Below are 9987 nucleotides of genomic sequence, written 5' to 3' on the forward strand. Positions count from 1 at the left end.
CCCAAATCCCCAACACCAATCTCATCCCAGTCCTAATCTTCAGCACCCACCCCCACCCCATACCCAATCCCCAACACACACCCCTATCCCATCCCGAATCCCCAGTACACACACATATCACACACACATCCCTTCCTATATCTAATGGGCAGGACACACATAACACACTCCTATCCCATACCGAATACCTCAAATAATCCATCTCATACCTGAAGGGCAATACACTACCATTTCATACAATCCCTGGCACGCAGAATCACACTTATCAACCATTCCTAATAATCAATGCACACGTATTCCCCACCCCATGACAAATCTCCAAAGACATACCAACTGCCCCCCAATGCATACCTAATCTCTGTAGACATGAAAACATCCAGTAGAGGGAGAGGCCGAATAGGCTGGGGCTGTTTTCCCTGAAGTATTGAAGGCTGAGGGGCGCTCTTACAGAGGTTTATAAAGTTATGAGGTGCATGGATAGAGTTAGGGGAGTCCATAACAAGAGGGCATAGGTTTAGGGTGGGAGAAGAAAGATTTAAAAGGGACCTAAGGGGCAACTTTTTCACCTAAGGTCCAACTCATCCGCTTTATCTCAATAGACACATTTACCCAAATCATACCTGATCCATAATATGCACACACACCCATCCAATACCAGATCCATAATACAGGCACACATCCATCCCAAATCTAATCACTTACACACAAACATATTCCACACTTAACCTGAAAATGCAAGCTGTTCAAATACCCAATCCCTAATATGGATAACCATCACAGAGCTAATCCCCAAAATATGCACATGCCATACTAAAATACACAAATATGCCCTTCCTAATTCCCAATATGCACAAGCACCCAACACCAAATGCCTGGTACAGACTCCCCCATCCCAAATCTCTGGTCCAGATACCTACGTTCCATACCTAATATCCCACACTCAAGCTATATCTCATACCAATTACCCAATAAACATATCCTCCCACTCCAAATCACAGAATCCCTACTGTGTGGAAGCAGGCCATTCGGCCCATTGAGCCCACACTGTCCCTCCAAAGAGCATCCCCCCAGACCCACTCCCCTACTCTATAACTCTGCATTTATCATGGTTCCTGATGAAGGGCCTTTGCCCAAAACATCGATTTTCATGCTCCTCGGATGCTGCCTGATCTGCTGTGCTTTACCAGCTCCACTGTCATCTAAACATTTATCATGGTTAACCCACCTAACCTGTATATCCCTGGATACTGTGGGCAATTTAGTATGGCCAATCCACCCAACCTGCACATTTGTAGACTGCCAATGGCCTGTCAATAATAGACAGGAGTGTCAACAAAATAAATATTGCCTGTATTACGTAATCATTAGCATAAATATAATATGTTTAGTATACCACACAGTGGAGTCTTAGAGTTGTACAGCACCTTGGTCCAACTCATCCATGCCGACCAGATATCTAGTCCCATTTTCCAACCTTTGGCCTATATTCCTCTAAACCCTTCCTATTCATATACCCATCCAGATGCCTTTTAAATGATGTAATTGTACCCGCCACCACCACTTCCTCTGGCAGCTCATTCCATCCATGCAACATCAAATGTGTGAAAATATTGCCCCTTAGATCTCTTTTAAATCTTTCCCCTTTCACCATAAACCTATGCCCTCTAGTTCTGGAGTCCCCTGCCCTGGGGAAAAAAACCTTGACTTTTCACCTAATCACACTCCTCATGATGTTATAAACCTCTGTAAGGTCATCCCTCAGCCTCTGATGCTCCAGGGAAATAGCCCCAGCCTATTCAGCCTCTCCCTATAGCTCAACCCCACCAACCCTGGCAACATCATTGTAAATTTCTTCTGAAACCTTTCAAGTTTAACAATGCAGAATTCCAAAAGTGGCCTAACCAATGTCTCGTACAGCCGCAACATGACCTCCTAACTCCTATACTCAATGCACTGACCAATAAAGGCAAGCATACCAAACACCTTCTTCACTATCCTATCAACCTGAGACTCCACTTTCAAGGAGCTATGAACCTGCACTCCAAGGTCTCTTTGTTTGGCAACAGTCCCCAAGACCTTACCATTAAGTGTATAAGTCTTGCTCTGATTTGCCCTACCAAAATGTAGCACCTGACATTTATCTAGATTAACCTTCATCTGTCAGTCATTCGCCCATAGCCCATCTAAGGTAACCTTCGCTGTCCACTACACCACCTATTTTGGCATCATCTGCAAACTAACTAACCACACCTCCTATAGTCACATCCAAATCATTTATGTAAATGTCAAAAAGTAGTGAACCCAGCACCGATCTTTGTGGCACACCATTAGCACAGGCCTCCAGTCTGAAAAGCAACCCCTCACTAGCACCCTCTGCCTCCACCTTCAAACCAACTTTGTATTCAACTGGCTATTTCTCCATGTGATCTAACCTTGTTAATCAGTCTACCATGCGGCAGTAATTCCTTAACAATCTGATCAGCTGTGAAGCCCAGGAAAAGGTGTTTTCCGAATCTTCTTCTGAATGCTCCTCTCTGGTGCTCCCCATTTGTTGCCAGCTGCAGTAGAGGCAGATTCTTGACCAAGCACCCTGACACCTGTGGTGACCTTGGTGCTGCCTGAGGCCTAGAAAACCCAGCACTCTGAGGGGTTCCTGTATGAATGCCCTTCTGTCCTTACAAGGTGCATTTGTAATTCCAGGCTGGCTAGACAATAAGGGGGACCAGTGGAGAATCAAGGTGTTAATCCTCTTCTCACGCTCCTTGGAGGTCAGAAACAAGGTACTGGCATGCACGTTTTTCCAGCAGCCACAGACTGGTCTGCTGCACCTGCTTCTTGGTGACAAAGCATTTTTTTTTGCTGGAGATGACCTTGCAAAGCAAACAAGAGGGAGATTGCAGCATCCACCGCCTGGATGAACACTTACATGGGGTCTGGATATGCTCTAAGAGCTCTGCTAAACTCTCATGCACTTCAAGATTTCCAGCACTTACCACTTTACTGACAATACCAGAAGCAAGTCTTTGGGCTGAGGGCATGTTCAATAATGACATGGCTTTCTGCACTCCTCTGTGCATCAGTAGCCTCAGCTGTCATACCCTCTGACAGTCACTCAGGGGTACGTGTGACTCTCTCATTAGGTTGTCATCCTGAATTTATGTGTGAATGTATATTCACTGATACGTTATTATCTATGCTGGTGCAGGGTCCAGGGAAATTGTGCAAGGTGGGAGTCCATGGGGCATCCTCCACCTCCTAGGGGTGGAAGTTGTCCCCTCATGATGACAGCTCTCTATTTTTACTGGATTAAATCCCCAATACACACATCCATCCCCAGTTTGCACACACATTCCATACCAACACCACAATAACCACCACCATCAGTGGAGCTCCATTATGAATTGACACTTAGGAAGTGCTCCGATGGTCCCAGACTGAGATGTTGAGGTTCCACCCGAGGGTCTTCTTAGAAGAATGGGAAAGGAACAATGGAACCGGTGGGTGGAGTGTGTGGCAACAGACACACATGGAAAATCAAAGAAATTCAAAACTAATCAAAAACTATCTCTAGGCATTGATCACTTCAGGATGTTTCTCCCAGTGGCCGGCAGGCTGGAGTGGGGAGGCTGGTGGTTAGTGGGCTAGGGGCTTGGAGTGGGGAGGTTGGTGGTCAGTGGGCTGGGGGCCTGGAGTGGGGAGGTTGGTGGTCAGTGAGCTGGGAGCCTGAAGTGGGGAGGCTGGTGGTTAGTGAGCTGGGAGCCTGGAGTGGGAAGGCTGGTGGTTAGTGAGCTGGGGGCTTGGAGTGGGGAGGTTGGTGGTTAGTGAGCTGGAGGTCCAGTGCAGGCAATCTATCAAAGATGGCAGTCAGCAGCTTGCGACCCCAGCTGGGGTCAGTCCAGTGTGGGGGAGAGTGAGATCACAAGGGAAAAGCCCCTAACCTGGAGCAACTGCAGGATACAGAAGACCATAATGTCTATCTTATAAGTTTATTTCTTTATTTTCCTAATTTATACTATGAAGAACTGTAATGTAGAACTTTTAGCTTTTCTCTTTATTTCTCTATTTTGGCATTCAAACTATTTTAGTATCTAAGATTTATACCTATGTACCTTGTACATAAGATGGCACTGTGAGTGATGATATTGCACACTTTTCACTGTATTCCTCTACTTTTGTACTTAAGTGCATGTCAAAATAAATCTTTATTGTAATTCTAATATGCTCACCTATCCAATATCTATCCCTCCATATGCACAGTCAGCCAATGCCTAATCACCAAATTGGACACCAATCCCATACCCTAATCACCAAAATGTACACCCATCCCATAACCCTGATCACCAAAATGTACACCCATCCTATACCCTGATCACCAAAATGTACACCCATCCCATACCCTGATCACCAAAATGAATACCCACCCTGCACCCTAATCACCAAAACACACATCCATCCTGTACCCTAATTCCCAAAATGCACATCTATCTGATCCCCGAGTCACCAAAACACACATCCATCCTAAGTCCCAAAACACACACTCCATAGGCACAGCCAGCCAATGCCTAATCACCAAAATGCACACCCATCCTCCACCCTAATCCCCAAAATGCACACCCATCCCATACTCTAATCCCCAAAATGCACTCATCCCATACTCTAGTCACCAAAATGCACATCTATCCGATACCCTAATCACCAAAATGCACATATATCCTATAACCTTATCACGAAAATACACACCCCTTTCTTACCCAATCACCAAAGTGCACACCCATTCCATATCTAACTGCTAAAATGCACACCAAATCCATACCTAATGAACATGCATACCCAGCCCATACCCAACCCCAAACACATACCCAACCCATACCTAATCTCAAACAGAGAAGCTAAATCATACCTAATATCAAATGCACATACCTACCCACGTGCTTAACAAACGCACCCACTTCCTGTATCTATTTCCCAATGCCCACATACTCACACATCCCATAGACCCCAATACGCACACACATACCCAATGGGTGTGTATACCCCATCCCATACCTAATCCACAGTGCACACATACATCCCAACCCACACCAGGCTCATATCTATTCCCTAACACATACACACATCCTGTAGCTAATTCCCAACATCCAATCCCATTGCATAACTAATGCCCACTACACACACCAATCCCATATGTATTGCGGAATATCTCTCTGCCACCCTATTCATTCCGGCATCAATACTTGTTCTGCAATGAAAAGAAACATCAGACTCCAGCACAGGGCCGGGATAGTGTACACTTTCTACCACACACATTCCCATTATAAAATGCCTCTGGTAGAAAGCCGACAGTGGGCCGGAAGAAGCTATACTTGCCACGACAGAAGGCAGTTAATGTAAACCCTGAGTTTGGCCTTACGCTGGGATCCTGTCTGTGGCAGGCAGAGGGGGAGAGCTGCCAACTCAAATCACTGCCGCCGCCCGCAATCTGATCATAGCATCTGGAATCCCGCAGAAACCCCGTCCAGCAGATTTAAGGAGGCGGTTGGGAGAGAGTAGAGACATTACAGCTCTCCCCCTATCCCTCCCTGCTGCTGTAATCCAGCTTGTTTCACCTTTTAAGAAGGGAATTGTTAGTGACTGGGAGGCAGTCAGCAGATATCTAAGACCAGTACTTTCCAGAAGCATATCTTCCCTTACCTGAGGAGAGTCAGTGCCGAGTTTAAAACCAGCAGCTTGGAGGTTAGCAAGTTGGCTGTAAGGGGCAAAGAGAAGGAGCCGCTCGCCAGGAATCCGTGGGAGCCAAGGAAAGCACATCTGGATTGCATTATATAGTGGGAGTTGCCTGAGCACAGAGGCTAGCCATCGGGAACAGGGGGATGGGATAGGAGAAGGTGCAATTCCCAAAACAGCGCCGCAGCTCAGGCAATATCAACCCTGTTTCACCTTTGAAACTTGGCGCTGACAAATGACCAGAACATGCTCTCCCTTCAGTCCAGGCGTTGACCTCCTCCCTGCGTTAATTCAGACCTCATTAACCTCAACAGAGAGTTACACAACTACTCAGAGGCGGGGACGGTCCAAGAATGCAGTGTGTGACTAGAATACTAGTGGCACTCAGGGACTGCCCAGTACCAGAAAGGCACTCCTTCAAAGGTCTTATTGTTGGTTCCGTGATTACAGATTTAGGTTCTGCTCCAGAAACCTCAGTACACATTCTATGTGGAAGGAATGTTATTCTTTTGAAGATGATGCCCTCTAGCTCAGATGTTACAACTGTGGTTTCGTGGACTGAAGCTTCACTGCCTGTTCAGAAGACTGTACAGCTAAGCCCCTTGGCTTGTTTTGCAGAAGAGATAGGAATTTCTCTTAGTTCCCTGGCTAATTTCTATCGTCCCACCAACAGCAGTAATAGATTATCTGATCATGACCATATTTGTGTTTGTGGGAGCTTGTTGTGTACAAATTGTCTGCCACGTTTTAGTTACATCAGTGGCTTTAAGAGTATTTGATTGGCTGAAAAGTGCTTTGGGATGTCCTCAGGCGGTGAAGATGCTATATAAATGCACCAGTTCTTTCTTTTGAAAGGTAGGCGTGGGAGAACAAAAGCAAAGTTACATATTTCGTGTAATGACATTGTTATGATTATCATAGAGACTGCAAGCATTCAAAGAGAAATAAAAGCATCTAGTAATGAACAGAGCTCAAAGTTGAAGTTCTAAATTGGAGAAAGGCCAATTTTGACGGTATTAGGCAAGAACTTTCGAAAGCTGATTGGAGGTAGACGTTCACAGGTAAAGGGATGGCTGGAAAATAGGAAGCCTTCAGAAATGAGATAACAAGAATCCAGAGAAAGTATATTCCTGTCAGGGTGAAAGGGAAGGCTGGTAGGTATAGGGAATGCTGGATGACTAAAGAAATTGAGGGTTTGGATAAGAAAAAGAAGGAAGTATATGTCAGGTATAAACAGGATAGATCGAGTGAATCCTTAGAAGAGTATAAAGGAAGTGGGAGTATACTGAAGAGGGAAATCAGGAGGGCAAAAAGGGGACATGAGATAGCTTTGGCAAATAGAATTAAGGAGAATCCAAAGGGTTTTTACAAATATATTAAGGACAAAAGGGTAACTAGGGAGAGAATAGGGCCCCTCAAAGATCAATAAGGAGGCCTTTGTGTGGAGCCACAGAAAGTGGGGGAGATACTAAATGAATATTTTGCATCAGTATTTACTGTGGAAAAGGATATGGAAGATATAGACTGAAGGGAAATAGATGGTGACATCATGCAAAAAGTCCACATTACAGAGGAGGAAGTGCTGGATGTCTTGAAACGGTTAAAGGTGGATAAATCCCTAGGAGCTGATCAGGTGTACCCGAGAACTCTGTGGGAAGCTAGAGAAGTGATTACTGGACCTCTTGCTGAGATATTTGTATCATCGATAGTCACAGGTGAGGTGACGGAAGACTGGAGGTTGGCTAACGTGGTGCCACTGTTTAAAAAGGTGATAACGACAAGCCAGGGAACTATAGACCAGTGAGCCTGATGTTGGTGGTGGGCAAGCTGTTGGAGGGAATCCTGAGGGACAGGATGTACATGTATTTGGAAAGGCAAGGACTGATTAGGGATAGTCAACATGGCTTTGTGCTTGGGAAATCATGTCTCACAAACTTGATTGAGTTTTTTGAAGAAGTAACAAAGAGGATTGATGAGGGCAGAGTATTTGACGATATCTATATGGACTTCAGTAAGATGTTCGACAAGGTGCCCCATGGGAGACTGATTAGCAAGGTTAGAGACTAGTCATTTGGTTACAGAACTGGCTCAAACTGGCTCAGAGGGTGGTGGTGGAGGGTTGTTTTTCAGATTGGAGGCCTGTGACCAGTGGAGTGCCACAAGAATTGGTGCTGGGTCCTCTACTTTTTGTCATTTACATAAATGATTTGGATGCGAGCATAAGAGGTACAGTTAGTAAGTTTGCAGATGACACCAACCTTGAAGTGCAGGTTCATAACTCCTTGAAAGTGGAGTCGCAGGTAGATAGGATAATGAAGAAGGCATTTGGTATGATTTCCTTTATTGGTCAGAGTATTGAGTACAGGAGTCGGGAGGTCATATTGCGGCTGTACGGACATTGGTTAGGCCACTGTTGGAATATTGCATGCAATTCTGATCTCCTTCCTATCGGAAAGATGTTGTGAAACTTGAAAGGGTTCAGAAAAGATTTACAAGAATGTTGCCAGGGTTGGAGGATTTGAGCTCTAGGGAGAGGCTCAACAGGCTGGGGCTGTTTTCCCTACAGCGTCAAAGGCTGAGGGGTGACCATATCGAGGTTTAAACAAATTGTGAGGGGAATGGATAGGATAAATAGACAAAGTGTTTTCCCTGGGGTTGGGGAGTCCAGAACTAGAGGGCATAGGTTTAGGGTGAGAGGGGAAAGATATAAAAAAGACCTAAGGGGCAACATTTTCACGCAGAGGGTGGTACATGTATGGAATGAGCTGCCAGAGGAAGTGATGGAGGCTGGTACAATTGCAACATTTAAAAGGCATTTGGATGGGTACATGAATAGGAAGGGTTTGGAGGGATATGGGCCAGGTGCTGGCAGGTGGGACTAGATTGGGTTGGGATAAAAGGTTGGCATGGATGGGTTGGACCAAAGGATCTGTTTCCAGGCTGTACATCTCTATGACTCTATGATCACAAACTGAACTGCTTGTTTTGTGTGCAAAACACACAAATAAACCTTACTGAAAGAGCTGCTTCTTGAAATATATCTCCAGGGTAACATATCTAGGATGTTCCAAACTAAAATTAATTTTAAATGTAAGGTTAGAAACCAAACCTGTGATTCTGTGACCCAAATGAATAACTTATATCTCTAACCAAGTTAACAATCATTTCTCAAACTTGTCCGTCTCACCAAGGAACTCCCCTGAGAAGCTGCTTTTAGCTTTTCATCTGGGAGTTATATAAATAGTTTCATTTTTTAAAATTGAGATATATTTAGGTCTCTTGACTCCATCACAAGCATCGAGGTAGCCTGAGCAATGGGAAACCGTTCTCACTTCCAACCCTGACCAACCATTGAACTGCCATTACTTGAGATGTTCTTGCAATTTCTAAAGTCCAGAATTTTAATTATCTCAACTGTAACGAATGTAATCTTCCTCACACTAAATGCTACTTCTCAAAATATTAATATAAACCATAAAACTAGATGTTTATAACACGTTGCATTTAATTGGATGCATGATACAAAGGTGGAGTATTTTGATGAAAATCTATCTTTGCATTTTTTTTTGACCAGTAAGGTAATTAGGTAACAATGTAAGTAATGGCAATCTCAACTCAAAACAAAAACTAAATAGAGCAATTCAGTCAGCATCTGTGGAGAGAACAGGCAACTTAATGTTTTAAATTCAGATTCTATTTCAAATTAGAAAAGTAATTTGCCCAAACACAATTGTTGGAAGATTAATCCCTTAACTAACCAGCATAGTAAATCCAACTACATTATGTCATGACAATAATCAGAAATAGGCAAACAGTTATTTTACATTGGGAAATCACTAAACAGAAAGTTGATGTAGTCCTTTCACATGAGTTCTGAGCTGCAAGTTCTGAGACAAACTAATTGCACAAAATAAAATTTGTGTCAGGGATTGTGAAATCTGACTGAAATTTTGGGAAGATTAAAATGTCCCTGAATTTCAAGAAAAGTACCACTGGACAAATGGTTCAATTCCCAATGTCAATAGGTTCAAAGGGAAAGCGAAGTCATAACAGTAATTGATCAATATGTTCCAAGATTTTTCTCATGATCATGTTAATATTATGTAGAATTTTCAAGACCAGTGAAACTTGCATCTTTATCTTTTAGTTGAAATAAAGATTAATATTAAAAATTTTAACACATCAAGCTGAGAAAAGACTTGTTACAAATGATGAAGAGAGATAAATTGGAGCTACTTTGACAAACACTGTACTGAGGGGAGG

General features: G+C 43.8%; 1 protein-coding gene across 1 annotated transcript in view; it reads right to left on the bottom strand.

The window, feature by feature from the left end:
• b3gnt9 (UDP-GlcNAc:betaGal beta-1,3-N-acetylglucosaminyltransferase 9) overlaps positions 1-6058 on the bottom strand; it is a 10872-nt gene extending 4814 nt beyond the window's left edge. Inside the window, exon 1 of the mRNA XM_043707226.1 lies at positions 5692-6058. The gene's annotated coding sequence lies outside the window, so the exon portion shown is untranslated. The remainder of the gene's footprint in view (positions 1-5691) is intronic.
• Between the last annotated feature and the right edge of the window lie 3929 nt (positions 6059-9987).

This window comes from Chiloscyllium plagiosum, chromosome 17, assembly GCF_004010195.1.
Source record: "Chiloscyllium plagiosum isolate BGI_BamShark_2017 chromosome 17, ASM401019v2, whole genome shotgun sequence".
Taxonomy (NCBI): Eukaryota; Metazoa; Chordata; class Chondrichthyes; order Orectolobiformes; family Hemiscylliidae; genus Chiloscyllium; species Chiloscyllium plagiosum.